Here is a 15,864-nt window from a genome sequence, read left to right on the forward strand (position 1 = left end):
ATAATAAAGAAAACATAGACAGGCATGGTACAGTGGCTCACGCCTGTAATCCTAGCACTCTGGGAGGCTGAGGTGGGCGGATCATCTGAGGTCAGGAGTTCAAGACCAGCCTGGCCAACATAGTGAGACCTCATCTCTACTAAAAATACAAAAAATCAGCCAGGCGTGGTGGTGTGCCCCTGTAATCCCAGCTACTCAGGAGGTTAAGGTGGGAGAATTGCTTGAACCAGGGAGACGGAGGCTGCAATGAGCCAAGATAGCGCCACTGCACTCCAGCTTGGGCAACACAGAGAGATTCCATCTCAAAAAAAAAAAAAAAAAAAAAAAGAATTGGTAACTACAAGCCCTTCCTCATGCTCTCAAGAAAAAAGAAAAAAAAAAGAAAACACAGACAAACTGGAATTCACCAAAATTAAAAATGTTTGTATGTCAAAGGATACCGCCAAGAAAGTAAAAAGACAAACTACAGCATGAATGAAAATATCTTGAAATCATGTATCTGATAAGAATCTGGTAATCAAAACATGAAGAATTCTTACAACTGCCCACTGTGGCTCACGCCTGTAATCCCAACACTTTGTGAGGCCAAGGAGGGCAGATCAATAGAGGTCAGGAGTTCCAGAATAACTCGGCCAATATGGTAAAACTCCGTCTCTACTAAAAATACAAAAATTAGCCAGGTATGGTGGCAGACACCTATAATCCCAGCTACTCAGGAGGCGGAGGCAGGAGAATCACTTGAACCTGGGAGGCTGAGGTTGCAGTGAGCTGAGACCACACCACTATACTCTAGCCCGGGCAACAGAGCTAGACTCTGTCTCAACAATAACAACAACAGACTTCTTACAACTCAATTTTAAAAAACTCAAGAAGGCCGGGCGTGGTGGCTCACGCCTGTAATCCCAGAACTTTGGGAGGCCGAGGCAGGCGGATCACCTGAGGTCAGGAGTTTGAGACTAGCCTGACAAACACGGTGAAACCCTGTCTCTACTAAAAATACAAAAATTAGCTAGGCATGGTGGTGGGCACCTGTAATCCCAATTACTCAGCAGGGTGAGGCAGGAGAATCGCTTGAACCCAGGCGGCGGAGGTTGCAGTGAGCCGAGACTGCGCCATTGCACTCCAGCCTGTGGGGGGGAAGAAAAAAAACTAACTAAAACTTGAGCTACCATATGATCCAGCAATCCCACTGCTAGGTGTATACCCAAAAAAAGGAATCAGTACATCAAAGAGCTATCTGCACTCCTATGTTTGCTGCAGCACAGTTTACAACAGTCAACGTTTGGATGTAACCTAAGTGTCCACAAACAGATGAGAGCATGTGCAAGGGAACTCCCTTTTTATAAAACCATCAGATTCTTGAGACTTATTCACTACCATGAGAACAGTATGGGTGAAATCACCCCCATGATTTGTTTGTTTCCACCTGGCCCCACCCTTGACACGTGGGGATTATTACAATTCAAGGTGAGATTTGGGTGGGGACACAGCCAAACCATATTTGCACAATATTTTCAAGATTCATCTATGTTACAGCATAAAGAAAATGTGGTACATATAGACAATGGAGTACTATTCAGGCATAAAAAAGAATGAGATCACCTGTAATCCCAGCACTTTGGGAGGCTGAGGCAGGAGGATCACAAGGTCAGGAGTTCAAGAACAGCCTGGTCAACATGGTGAAACCCCGTCTCTACTAAAAATACAAAAATTAGTTGGGCATGTTGGCATATGCCTGTAACCCCAGCTACTAAGGAGGCTGAGCTAGGAGAATAGATTGAACCGGGACCCAGGAGGCAGAGGTTGCAGTAAGCCGAGATCATGCCACTGCACTCCAGCCTGGGGAACAGAGTAAGACCCTGTCTCAAAAAAAAAAAAAAAAAAAAAAGGGAACGAGGTCCTGTCATTGCAACAACATGACAACATGGATAGAACTGGAGGTCACTGTGTTAAGTTAAATAAGCCAGGCACAGAAAGACAAACATTGCATGTTCTCGCTTATCTCTGAGATGTAAAGAAACAACTGAACTCATGGACACAGATAATATAAGGATGGTTACCCGAACTAAGAAGGGTAATGGGGGTCTGGGGGACAACAGGAGGTGGGGATGGTTAATGGGTAAAAAAAAGAAATAAAGAATGACTAAGACCTACTATTCAACAGCTCCTTAATTGTACATTTGAAAATAACTTAAAGGGTAACTGAATTGTTCATAACTCAAAAGATAAATGTTGAGGGACAGATACCCCATTCCCTATGATGTGTTTATTTCTCATTGCATGCCTGTATTAAAATATCTTTTGTACCCCATAAATATATACACCTACTATGTACTCAAAAATTTAAAAAAATTAAAAATAAAAATAAATTTTAAAATTAAAATTAAAAATAAAACCACAATGAGACACACTCAATGAGATTATAGCACATCCACTAGAATAGCTATGCTGGCAAAGAGATGGAGAAACTCTTACATATATTGTTGGCAGGAAGCAAAATGACATAATCACTTCATAAGACAGCTTAGCAATTCCTTTTAAAACAAAATAAACTCTTTTTACCACACGACCCAGCAGCTGTGCTCCCTGGTATTAACCCAAATGAGCTGAAAACTTACATACACGCAAAAACCTACACGCGAACGTTCATTCATAATTGCCAAAACTTGGAAGGAACTGAGATGTTCTTCAAAGGTGACTCGATAAACTATGGCACATCCATACAACGTCATATTATTCAACAACAAAAAGAAATAAGCTACCACAATAAGGCACCACTTCACAACCTTTAGGATGGTTACTACTAAAAAAACAGAAAACAAATGTTGGTAAGAATATGGAGAAATGAGAACCTCTGTACACTGCTGATAGGAAGGTTATTTATGCTGTAACATAGATGAATCTTGAAAATATTGTGCAAATATGGTTTGGCTGTGTCCCCACCCAAATCTCACCTTGAATTGTAATAATCCCCACGTGTCAAGGGTGGGGCCAGGTGAAAACAAACAAATCATGGGGGTGATTTCCCCCATACTGTTCTCATGGTAGTGAATAAGTCTCATGAATCTGATGGTTTTATAAAAAGGGAGTTCCCTTGCACACGCTCTCAGGCCTGCCACCATGTAAGACATGCCTTTGCTTCTTTTTTGCCTTCTGCCATGATTGTGAGGCCTCCCCAGCCATGTGAAAGTCCATTAAATCTTTCCTTTATAAATTATCCAGTCTCGGGTATGTCATTATTAAAAGTGTGAGAACAGACTAATACAGAAAATTGGTACTGGGAGTGGGGCGCCACTATAAACATACCCGAAAATGTGAAGCAACTTTGGAAATGGGTAACAAACAGGCAGAAGTTGGAACAGTGTGGAAAGCTCAGAAGACAACAGGAAAATGTGGGAAAAGTCTGGAACTTCCTAAAGATTTGTTGAATGGTTTTGACCAAATTGCTGACAGTGATATGGACGATAAAGTCCAAGTTGAGGTGGTCTCAGATGGAGATAAGGAACTTATTGGGAACTGGAACAAAGGTGACTCTTGCTATATTTTAGCAAAGAGACTGGTGGCGTTTTGCCCCTGCCCTAGAGATCTGTGGAACTTTAAACTTGAGAGAGATGATTTAGGGTATCCGGCAGAAGAAATTTCTGAGCAACAAAGCTTCAAGAGGAAGCAGAACATAAAAGTTTGAAAAATTTGCAGTCTGATGATGCAGTAGAAAAGAAAACCCCATTTTCTGGGGAGAAATTCAAGCCTGATGCAGAAATTTGCATTAGTAACAAGGAGCCAAATGCTAATTGCCAAGACAATGGAGAAAATGTCTCCAAGGCATGGCAGAGACCTTCGAAGCAGCTCCTCCCATCACAGTCCTAGGAGGGAAAAATAGTTTCCTGGACCAGGGCCAGGGCTCCCCCTTCCTGTGTGCAGCCTCTGGACTTGATGCCCTGCATCCTAGCCACTCCTGCCGTGGCGAAAGGGGCCAAGGTACAGCTCGAAAAATGGTTTCAAAGGGTGAAAGTCCTAAGCTTTGGCAGTTTCCACATGGTGTTGAGCCTGCAGGTGCACACAAGTCAAGAACTGAGGTTTGGGAACCTCTGCCTAGATTTCAGAGGACATATGGAAATGCCTGGATGTTCAGGCAGAGGTATCCTGCAGGGGCGGAGCCCTCATGGAGAACCTCTGCTAGGGCAGTGCAGAAGGGAAAAGTGGGGTGGGAACCTACACAAAGAGTCCCCACTGAGGCACTGCCTAGGGGAGCTGTGAGAAGAAGGCCACTGTTCTCCAGACCCCAGAATGGTAGACCCACTGACATCTTGCACTGTGTGCCTGAAAGAGCCACAGACACTCAATGCCAGTCTGTGATAGGAGCCGGGGGGGTGACTATATGCTGCAAAGCCACATAGGTGGAGCTCCCCAAGGCCATGGGAACCCACCTCTTGCATCAGCACAACCAGGATGTGAGACATGAAGTCAAAGGAGGTCATTTTGGAGCTTTAAGATTTGACTGCCGGCTGGGCACGGTGGCTCACGCCTGTAATCCCAGCACTTTGGAAGGCTGAGGTGGGTGGATCATGAGGTCAGGAGTTGAAGACCAGCCTGGCCAAGATGGTGAAACCCCATCTCTACTAAAAAAAACCACAAAAATTAGCTGGACATGGTGGTGGGCACCTGTAATCCCACCTACTGGGGAGACTGAGGTGGAGAATTGCTTGAACCTGGGAGGTGGAGTCTGCAGTGAGGTGAGATCGCGCCACTGCACACTAGCCTGGGCGACAGAGCAAGACTCTGCCTCAAAAAAAATAAATAAATAAAAATAAAGAAAAGATTTGACTGCCCCACTGGATTTCAGACTTGCATGGGGCCTGTATCCCCTTCGTTTTGGCCAGTTTCTCCCACTAGAATGGGTATTTACCCAGTGCGGGTACCTCCATTGTATCTAGGAAGTAACTAACTTGCTTTTGATTCTACAGGCTCATAGGTGGAGGAACTCACCTTGTCTCAGAGATGAGACTTTGGACTGAGGACTTTTGAGTAAATGCTGAAATGAGTTAAGACTTTGGGGGACTGCTGGGAAGGCATGATTGGTTTTGATATGTGAGGACATGGGATTTGGGAGGGGTCAGGGTGGAATGATATGATTTGGCTATGTCCCCACCTAAATCTCATCTTGAATTGCAGCTTCCATAATTCCCATATGTTATGGGAAGGGCCTGGTGGGAAGCAACTGAAGCATGGGGGTGGGTCATTCTCGTGATAGTGAATAAGTCTCGCATAAGATCTGATGGGTTTTTTTTTTGAGACGGAGTCTCCCTCTGTAGCCCAGGCTGGAGTGCAGTGGCGCAATCTCAGCTCACTGCAACCTCTGCCCCTCCAGGTTTAAGCAATTCTCTGCCTCAGGCTCCGGAGTAGCTGGGATTACAGGCGCATGCCACTACGCCCGGCTAATTTTTTTGTATTTTAGTAGAGACGGGGTTTCACCATCTTAGTCAGGATGGTCTTAAACTCTGACCTCGTGATCCACCCGCCTCAGCCTACCAAAGTGCTGGGATTACAGGCATGAGCCACCACGCCCAGCTGATCTGATGGTTTTATAAAAGGGGAGTTCCCCTGCACACGCTCTCATGACTGCCACCATGTAAGAAGACGTCACTTTGCTTCTCCTTTGCCTTCCATCATGACTGTGAGGCCTCCCCAGCCATGTGGAACTGTGGGTCCATTAAACCTCTTTCCTTTATAAATTACCCAGTATCAGGTATGTCTTTATTAGCAGTGTGAATACAAACTAATACGTGTATGTTAAGTGAAATAAGCCAGTCACAAAGGACAAATATGGTATGAGGTACCTAGAATATTCAAATCCATTGAGAAAGACGTAGGAAAGGGGTTACCAAGGGCTGGGAAGAGAGGGAAATGGGGAGTTGCTTAATGGTTGAGGAATAACAAACCAGTATCACAACTACATGTAACTGATTGTCACATTACAAATGAACAGAAATCAACTTACTCTTCTTCTGACCTCAGAAAGGAATGTCTTATTATGAAAATGCATGCTAATTACCACAATATCAAGGAGCCACATATTAATATATGCTAAATTGAACACGATAAAGGTTATTAATTAGCAAGAAGGACTTTTACTAGTCAGAACGTGTAATCTTGAATAGATTTACTAGTCAGAACGTGTAATCTTTCAGTACAAAAATGCAGAGTGGAAGACTAAACTAGTACTGGAAAAATGTACAAGAGTTAACTATTTACATAAAAGTCTGTAACCAGTACATGACTCAGTTAAAAAATAAAAGAGATGTAATGTGACAGAAATCCTGAGTCATCAATAACATCACCTCCCTTAGTCACTTCTTCTAACATTTACTACTTCATGAACTTGAAACCAAACCCTATCTACATTATACCAATGACTGCTCCAACAGATCCTATTTATAATAGCATGGAATAGGAGTAAGTTCTACATCTCCCTTTAGATAGCAAATAGAATAGTGTAACAGAAGACACCAATAAGAAAAATATATTTCCCTCCAAGTTAGCCTACCAGCTGAGTGCGGTAGCTCATGCCTGTAATCCCAGCACTTTGGGAGGCTGAGACAGGTGGATCATCTGAGGTCAGGAGTTCGAGACTAGCCTGACCAACATGGAGAAACCCTGTCTCTACTAAAAATACAAAATTAGCTGGGTGTGGCAGAACATGCCTGTAATCCCAGCTACTCAGGAGGCTGAGGCAGGAGAATCGCTTGAACTCGGGAGGCAGGGGTTGTGGTGAGCCAAGATCGCACCATTGCACTCCAGCCTGGGCAACAAGAGTGAAGCTCTGTCTCAAAAAAAAAAAAAGGTTAGCCTACCAATGTCTGTATTTACATACAAATATACTGTAGTTGGGTTTACTTTAAATGGTATTAAAAACAACATCCACATTTAAAAAACAAAACAAAATAAAAACTACAAAGCAAGCAAACTCTCACAGATATATAATGTTGAGGTGGAAAATAATTCTGTCTGCAGAAGATGTCATCAAAATAGCCAACTAGAGATCCCCAAGGCTTGTGTCCTACACAGACCTAAATAAATAAATAAAACTAAAAAAAAGGGGCCGGGTGCAGTGGCTCACGCCTGTAATCCCAGCACTATGGGAGGCTGACGTGGGTGGATCACCTGAGGTCTGGAGTTTGAGACCAGTCTAGCCAACATGGTGAAACCCCATCTCTACTAAAAATGCAAAAATTAGCCGGGCATGGTGGTGGGTGCCTGTGATCCCAGTTACTCTAGAGGCTGAGGCAGGAGAATCACTTGTACTTGGGAGGCAGAGGTTGCAGAGCTAAGATTGTGTCACTGCAGACTCCAGCCTGGGCGACAAGAGTGAGACACTGTCTCAAAAAAAAAAAAAAAAAAAAACCCTCAAGAAAAACACAACAGATCCCAAAGAAAACGAAATCTATAAAATGTCTGGAATTCAAAATAATGATCTTAAGAAAACTCACTGAGATACACGAGAATACAGACAGACAATTCAACAAAATCCAAAAAACAATTCATAACCTTAATTGGAAATTCAACAAAGAGATAAGAAACAACCAAACAGAAATCCTGGAACTGAAGAACTCAAAGAATAAAATAAAAACTACAATTGAAAGCTTCAACAATAGAATAGAACAAGCAGAAGAGTTTCTTTTTTTGTTGTTGTTGAGACAGAGTCTTCCTCTGTCACCAGGCTGGAATCCAGTGGTGTGATCTCAGCTCACTGCAACCTCTACCTCCCGGGTTCAAGCAATTCTCCTGCCTCAGCCTCCCAAGTAGCTGGGACTACAGACACACACCACCACACCCAGCTAATTTTTGAATTTTTAGTAGAGACGGGGTTTCACTATGTTGGCCAAGATGGTCTCCATCTCTTGACCTCATGATCCACCCACCTCGGCCTCCCAAAGTGCTGGGATTACAGGCATAAGGCACTGGGCCTGGCCAAGCAGAATAATTTCTAAACTTGAAGACAGCTGTTTTGAAATAATCCAGCCAAGCAAACAAAAAAAGAATAAAAAGCCGGGCGTAGTGGCTCACGCCTGTAATCCCAGCACTTTGGGAGGCCAAGGGGGGCAGATCACCTGAGGTCAGGAGTTCAAGAACAGCCTGGCCAATGCGGTGAAACCCCATCTCTACTAAACATACAAAAATTAGCCGGGCGTGGTTGTGGGCACCTGTAATTCCAGCTACTTGGAAGGCTGAGGCAGGAGAATCACTTGAACTCGGGAAGCGGAGGTTGCAGTGAGCCGAGATCGTGTTAATGCACTGCAGCCTGGCAACAGGAGCAAAACTCCATCAAGAAGGAAAGAAGAAGGAAAGAAGGAAAGAAGGAAGAAAGACGAGAGAGAGAGAGAGAGAGAGAGAGAGAAAGAAGAAAGTCTACACCTATGGAATGTGATTAAGCAAACAAATATTTAAATAATGGCAGTTTGAAAACAAAGAGAGATGGGAAAATGCATAGAAAACCTATTTTGTGAATTAATAGCTAGAAACTACCCAAGTCTTGAAAGAAATGTGGACATCCAGATCCAGGACACTGAAAGGGTCTCAAATAGATTCAACCAAAAAAGGTCCTCTCCAAGCCAGGCGCGGTGGCTCAAGCCTGTAATCCCAGCACTTTGGGAGGCCGAGACGGGCGGATCACGAGGTCAGGAAATCAAGACCATCCTGGCTAACCCGGTGAAACCCCGTCTCTACCAAAAAATACAAAAACCTAGCCAGGCGAGGAGGCGGGCGCCTGTAGTCCCAACTACTCAGGAGGCTGAGGCAGGAGAATCATTTGAACCCAGCAGGCGGAGTTTGCAGTGAGCCGAGATCGCACCACTGCACTCCAGCCTGGGCAAAGGAGCAAGACTCCGTCTCTTTTAAAAAACGGAAGGGGCCGGGCGCGGTGGCTCAAGCCTGTAATCCCAGCACTTTGGGAGGCCGAGACGGGCAGATCGAGGAGATCGAGACCATCCTGGCTAACACGGTGAAACCCCATCTCTACTAAAAAAATACAAAAAACTAGCCGGGCGAGGTGGCAGGCGCCTGTAGTCCCAGCTACTCAGGAGGCTGAGGCAGGAGAATGGCGTAAACCCGGAAGGCGGAGCTTGCAGTGAGCTGAGATCCGGCCACTGCACTCCAGCCTGGGCGACAGAGCGAGACTCCGTCTCAAAAAAAAAAAAAAAAAAAAAAGGAAGGAAGGAATCCCTATTAGACAAACAGCAGATTTCTCAGAAGAAAATTTCCTGAGCCAGGAAGCTATTCTTAAGAAATGAAGGTGAGGGCTGGGAGCAGTGGCTCACGCCTGTAATCCCAGCACTTTGGGAGGCCAAGGCAGGTGGATCACAAGGTCAAGAGATTGAGACCATACTGGCTAACACGGTGAAACCCCCTCTCTACTAAAAAAATACAAAAAAAATTAGCTGGGCGTAGTGGCAGGCACCTGTAGTCCCAGCTACTCGGGAGGCTGAGACAGGAGAATGGCGTGAACCCAGGGGACAAAACTTCCAGTGAGCTGAGATCGCACCACTGCACTCCATCCCGGGTGACAGAGAGAGGCTCTGTTTCAAGAAAAAACAAATAGAAATGAAGGTGAAATAGTCTTTTGTAGACAAGCAAACTTTGAGAGAATTATTCACTAGACTGGCCTTACAAGAAATGGTCTAGGAAGTCCTACATCTGGAAGTGAAAGGATAATAACTACCATCATGAAAACACAAGTAAGGATAAAACTCACTGGTAGCAAATTAAAAACTGAGGCCTGGGCCAGGCGCGGTGGCTCACACCTGTAATCCCAGCATTTTGGGAGGCTGAGGCGGGCGGATCACAAGGTCAGGAGATCGAGACCATCCTGGCCAACACGGTGAAATCCCCGTTTCTACTAAAAATCCAAAAAAATGGCTGGGCGCAGAGGCTCACACCTGTAATCCCAACACTTTGGGAGGCTGAGGCGGGTGGATCACCTGAGGTCAGGAGTTCGAGACCAGATTGGCCAACATGGTGAAACCCTGTGTCCCCTAAAAATTCAAAAATTAGCCAGGCATGGTGGCACGTGCCTGTAATCTCACCTACTAAAGGGGCTGAGCCAGGAGGATCGCTTGAACCTGGGAGGTGGAGCTTGCAGTGAGCCAAGATCGAGCCACTGTACTCCAGCCTGGGCAACAGAGCGAGACTCCGTCTCAATTAAAAAAAAAAAAAAAAAAAAAATGCCAGGTGTGGTGGCAGGCACCTGTAATCCCAGCTACTCAGGAAGCTGAAGCAGGAGAATCGCTTGAACTAGGGATAGTGGGGGTTGTTGTGAGCCAAGATCATGCCACTGCACCACTCCAACCTGGGCAACAGAGTGAGACTCCATGTCCAAAAAAAAAGGAAAAATGTAAAAGATAATAATAAAAGGAAATCATTCAAACACACAATAAGGAAGATGAAGTACAGACATGTAAATATGAAACGTTTCAAATTTCATACTGAAATTTCATTCAAACTGAAAAGTAAAAATCACAATTGATTAAAACTATATAAAACTGTATATACTGATGAAGATTAGAAAACAAAGAACAGTTCCTCTGTGAGTTTGATGAGATTATAAATATTTGGTATCGCATGATGTTTTATGAGCTTTTAGTCATTTTGATATAATTTTGTTTAGATAGCCACCTATGTCAGGGCATTAAAATATGATTCAATTTTCAAAAGTAGAACACACCAACTAGTTACATTTAATTATTTACATTAGCTTTCTTAGGACACCATCTGTAATCCCTACTACTGAATTCCATCATTTCTGAATTCTTACTTCTACCCACTCTTAAGCTAGAATGGCAGCAGACAAATAATAGCTACCTCCATTGCTGCGGTAGAAATTTATGGATAAGAATATTTAAGAAGGTCAGATGTAATAGCTCACCCCTGTAATCCCAGCAATTTGGAAGGCCCAGGCAGAAGGATCACTTGAGCCCACGAGTTTGAGACTAGCCTGGGCAACACTGCAAGACCCTGTCTTTACAAAAAATTTAAAAATTAGCTGGGCATGGTGGTGCGCACCACCATACCCAACTAATTTATTTTTATTTTTTGTAGAGGCGGGGTTTCGCCATGTAGGCTGGTTTCGAACTCGTGGGTTTAAGTGATGGGCCCACCTCAGCCTCCTAGTGTTGGGACTACAGGTGTGAGCCATGACACCAAACCTGATGTTATATTCTAATGAAGACTAATTCAGGTTTCAGTAAATGTTTTTTTGTTTGTTTTCTGAGATGGAGTCTCGCTCTGTCACCCAGGCTGGAGTACAGTGGCACGATCTTGGCTCACTGCAACCTCCACCTCCCAGGTTCACGCCATTCTCCTGCCTCAGCCTCTCAAGTAGCTGGGATTACAGGCGCCTGCCACCACGCCCAGCTAATTTTGTATTTTTAGCAGAGACAGGGTTTCTCCATGTGGGTCAAGTTGGTCTCGAATTCCCAACCTCAGGTGATCCAGCTGCCTTGGCCTCCCAAAGTGCTGGGATCACAGGTGTGAGCCACCACGCCAGGCACATAATTATGCAGTTTGTCATAGTAAGTGTGAAATCTCTAAGGACAGATGGATTTCTACTTATTTACATGTACATAGTACATTTTTACTTGTACTAATGCCAATCATTTAAAATAGCAAGGTCTCATAAAGCATTAAAAGTAATTGCTTCTGAGGGGAAAGGTTCAGCCCTTTGACTGTCAGCCACTTCAAGAACCTCTGGGACAGAGGTTCAACCTTTATCCTTCACCTAGAGAAATTTTATTATAAAAAGAAAAGTTTACAACACTAGCTTAAAGTTTTTTTAAAAGTACCATTTAAAAACTGAAATGTCGGCCGGGCGTGGTGGCTCAAGCCTGTAATCCCAGCACTTTGGGAGGCCAAGACGGGCAGATCACGAGGTCAGGAGATCGAGACCATCCTGGCTAACCCGGTGAAACCCCGTCTCTACTAAAAAATACAAAAAACTAGCCGGGCGAGGTGGCGGGCGCCTGTAGTCCCAGCTACTCAGGAGGCTGAGGTAGGAGAATGGCATAAACCCGGGAGGCGGAGCTTGCAGTGAGCTGAGATCTGACCACTGCACTCCAGCCTGGGCCACAGAGCGAGACTCTGCCTCAAAAAAATAAAAAACTGAAATGTCAGCCAGGCACAGTGGCTCACACCTGTAATCCCAGCACTTTGGGAGGCTGAGGCAGGTGGATCACGAGGTTGGGAGTTCAAGATCAGCCTGGACAAGATGGCGAAACCCTGTCTCTACTAAAAATACAAAAATTAGCTGGGCGCAGTGGCAGGCACCTGTAATCCCAGCTACTCAAGAGGCTGAGGCAGGAGAATTGCTTGAACCCAGGAGGCAGAAGTTGCAGTGAGCCGAGAACATGCCACTGCACTCTAGCCTGGGTAACAAAATGAAATGTCCAGCATTATCTCCAGAGAAGTTAAGAAAAAAGAAATGGGGCCGGGTGCAGAGGCTCATGCCTATAATCCTAGCACTTTGGGAGGCCAAAGCAGGCAGAATGCCCGAGCTCAGGAGTTCAAGACCAGCCTCGGCAACATGGTGAAGACCCGTCTCTACTAAAAAAATACAAAAAAAAAAAAAAATTAGCTGGGCGTGGTGGCATGCGTCTGTAGTCCCAGCTACTTGGGAGGCTGAGGCAGGAGAACTGCTTGAACCCGGGAGGTGGAGGTTGCAGTGAGCCGAGATCGTGCCATTGCACTCCCACCTGACGAGAGCGAGACTCTGTCTCAAACAAAGAAGAGCAAACAAATAAGAAAAAAGAAATGGAATAATAAAAAATATTGCAAAAGTTGAAATAGTTGAATTAAATAAATGAGATATAGACTGGGTGTAGTGGCTCACACCTGTAATTCCAGCGCTTTGGGAGGCCAAGGTGGGTGGATCACTTGAGGTCTGGAGTTCAAGACCAGCCCAGCCAACATGGCAAATCCCCATCTCTACTAAAAATACAAAAATTAGCCAGGTATGGTGGCACGGGCCACCATAAAGTTCCAGCTACTCGGAGGCTGAGGCAGGACAATCGACTGAGCCCAGAAGGTGGAGGTTGCAGTGAGCCGAGATCATACTGTTACACGCCAGCCTGGGCAGAAGAGCAAGGCTCTGCCTCAATCAATCAATCAATCAATCAGTGTAGAAATAAGTCAATCTAATCAATTTATAAAAATACATTCCAAAAATAAGTTCCTCAACTGGTACAATGGATTGTCTTTAGTCAGTTTATTAAAAAATCAATTATTGTTTCTTCGAACATTCTTGAAAATGCGTAACTGCACATTTCTTTGGGAAAAAACATCCAGAAATAAACCATTGTTAAACAATATTTTCCATCCCACAACTAGTGGATCTTCACTTTAAAATGTTTGTATAGGCCAGGCGCCATGAGTCGTGCCTGGAATCCCAGCACATTGGGAGGCCAAGGTGGGGGGGATCACCTGAGAACAAGAGTTCGAGACCAGCGTGGCCAACATGGTGAAATCCCTTCTCCACTAAAAGTAGAAAAATTAGCTGGGTGTAGTGGCGCGTGCCAGTAGTCCCAGCTACTCGGGAGGCTGAGACTCGAGAAACGCTTGAACCCAGGAGGTGGAGGATGCAGTGAGCCAAGATGGGACCACTACACTCCAGCCTGGACGACCTAGCAAGACTCTTGTCTCAAAAAACATAAAATAAAAATAAATAAACGTTTGTGTAAATGAAGATATCTAAGGGATTTTAATTTTCATATAAAGCTGTAGTGTGGTATCATTATCATCATGTGCATCTCTTCTCAGAACTAGACTGGAAATCCACGTTGTTGTTATTGCTTGTCATCATTTCAGGTTTGTTTCTTGGGTTTTTTTTTTTGTTTCGTTTTGTTTTCTGATGGAATCTCTGTAGCCCAGGCTGGAGTGCAGCGGCGCGATGTCGGCTCACTGCAAGCTGCACCTCCCGGGTTTATGCCATTCTCCTGCCTTGGCCTCCCGAGTAGCTGGAACTACAGGTGCCCGCCACCACGCCCGGCTAATATTTTGTATTTTTAGTAGAGACGGGGTGTCACCATGGTAGCCAGGATGGTCTCGATCTCCCAACCTAGTGATCTGCCCGCCTCAGCCTCCCAAAGTGCTGGGATTACAGGCGTGAGCCACTACGCCCGGCCAGTTCGTTTGTTTTTTGAGACAAAGTCTCGCTCTGTCACCCAGGATGGAGTGCAATGGCATGATCTTGGCTCACTGCAACCTCTGCCTCCCAGGTTCAAGCAATTCTCTCACCTCAGCCTCCAGAGTAGCTGGGTCTGCAGGCATCTGCCAACACACCTGGCTAATTTTTGTACTTTTAGTAGAGATAGGGTTTCACCATATTGGTCAGGCTGGTCTTGAACTTCTGACCTCATAATCCACCCACCTCAGCCTCCCAAAGTCCTGGGATTACAGGTGTGAGTCACCACGCCTGGCCTTTTTTTTTTTTTTTTTTTTGAGATGGAGTCTTGCTCTGTTGTCTAGGTTGGAGTGCAGTGGGGCGATCTCGGCTCACTGCAACCTCCATCTGCTGGGTTCAAGCAATTCTCTGCCTCAGCCTCCCAAGTAGCTGGGATTACAGGCACCTGCCACCATGCCCGAATAATTTTTTTGTATTTTTAGTACAGATGGGGTTTCACCATCTTGGCCAGGCTGGTCTTGAACTCCTGACCTTGTGATCGACATGCCTCAGCCTCCCAAAGTGCTGGGATTACAGGCGTGAGCCACTGTGCCTGACCCAATTAATGTTTTTTATACAAGCAGTATAGTTATCTTTATTATAAATTCAGAATAGTAAATTTTTTTTTTTTTTTTTTTTTTTTTTTTTGGTGATGGAGTCTTGCTCTGTTGCCCAGAGCTGGAGTGCAGTGGTGGAATCTCAGCTCATTGCAACCTCTGCCTCCCAGGTTCAAGCAATGCTCCTGCCTCAGCCTCCCAAGTAGCTGGGATTACAGGTACATGCCACCATAACCGGCTAATTTTTGTATTTTTTAGCAGAGACAGGGTTTCACCATGTTGGCCAGAATGGTCTCGAACTCTGACCTCAGGTGATCCGCCCGCCTTGGCCTCTCAAAGTGCTAGGATTATAGGCATGTGCCACCCCGCCCAGCCAGGAATATTAAATCTTAAGTCCAAGAAAAACCTGTGGTAATTACAGACCTCTATGAAAACCACCATTACCAATACAAATATGGAATGTACTAAAGGCTTCTATGTATGTGTTTGTGTCTATAACACACACATATATTCAGGTATTCTTTTTTGTTTTGAGACGGAGTCTCGCTCTGTCGCCCAGGCTTAAGTGCAGTGGTGCAATCTCGCCTGGCTGCAAGCTCTGCCTCCTGGGTTCACGCCATTCTCCTGCCTCAGCCTCCTGAGTAGCTGGCACTACAGGCGCCCGCCACCACGCCTGGCTAATTTTTGTATTTTAGTAGACACGGGTTTCACCATGTTAGCCAGGATGGTCTCGATCTCCTGACCTCGTGAGCCGCCCGTCTCGGCCTCCCAAAGTTCTGGGATTACAAGCGTGAGCCACCGCGCCCGGCCTCAGGTATTCTTTCACATTTGCCAGTTGTTGAAAATTTAAAAACAGAATATACATATAGATAAAAAATGAATTAAAATTTGCTATCTGGTGAAAAGTTTATTTAGCAGCTTAAACAGACAAAGAAAGGGTGAATTGAATGATAAAAAAATGTCGGCCGGGCCTGGTAGCTCACGCCTATAACCCCAGCACTTTGGGAGGCCAAGGCTGGTGGATCACCTGAGGTCAGGAGTTTGAGACCAGCCTGGCTAACACGGTGAAACGCCATCGCTACTAAAAATACAAAAATTAGC

The 15,864-nt window shown here is 45.0% G+C and overlaps 1 protein-coding gene across 14 annotated transcripts in view; it reads right to left on the bottom strand.

Moving 5' to 3' along the window:
- The window catches only part of BCL2L13 (BCL2 like 13), a 96,721-nt gene that overhangs the window by 62,794 nt on the left and 18,063 nt on the right, over positions 1-15,864 (bottom strand). For 2 of the 14 annotated variants that reach the window (XM_073007075.1, XM_073007072.1), the window contains exon 2: positions 1,030-1,127. The exons of the other annotated variants lie outside the window; for them this stretch is intronic. The gene's annotated coding sequence lies outside the window, so the exon portion shown is untranslated. The remainder of the gene's footprint in view (positions 1-1,029; positions 1,128-15,864) is intronic. 14 annotated transcript variants of the gene reach the window in all.

This window comes from Chlorocebus sabaeus, chromosome 19 (genome assembly GCF_047675955.1).
Source record: "Chlorocebus sabaeus isolate Y175 chromosome 19, mChlSab1.0.hap1, whole genome shotgun sequence".
In the NCBI taxonomy this organism is placed as follows: domain Eukaryota; kingdom Metazoa; phylum Chordata; class Mammalia; order Primates; family Cercopithecidae; genus Chlorocebus; species Chlorocebus sabaeus.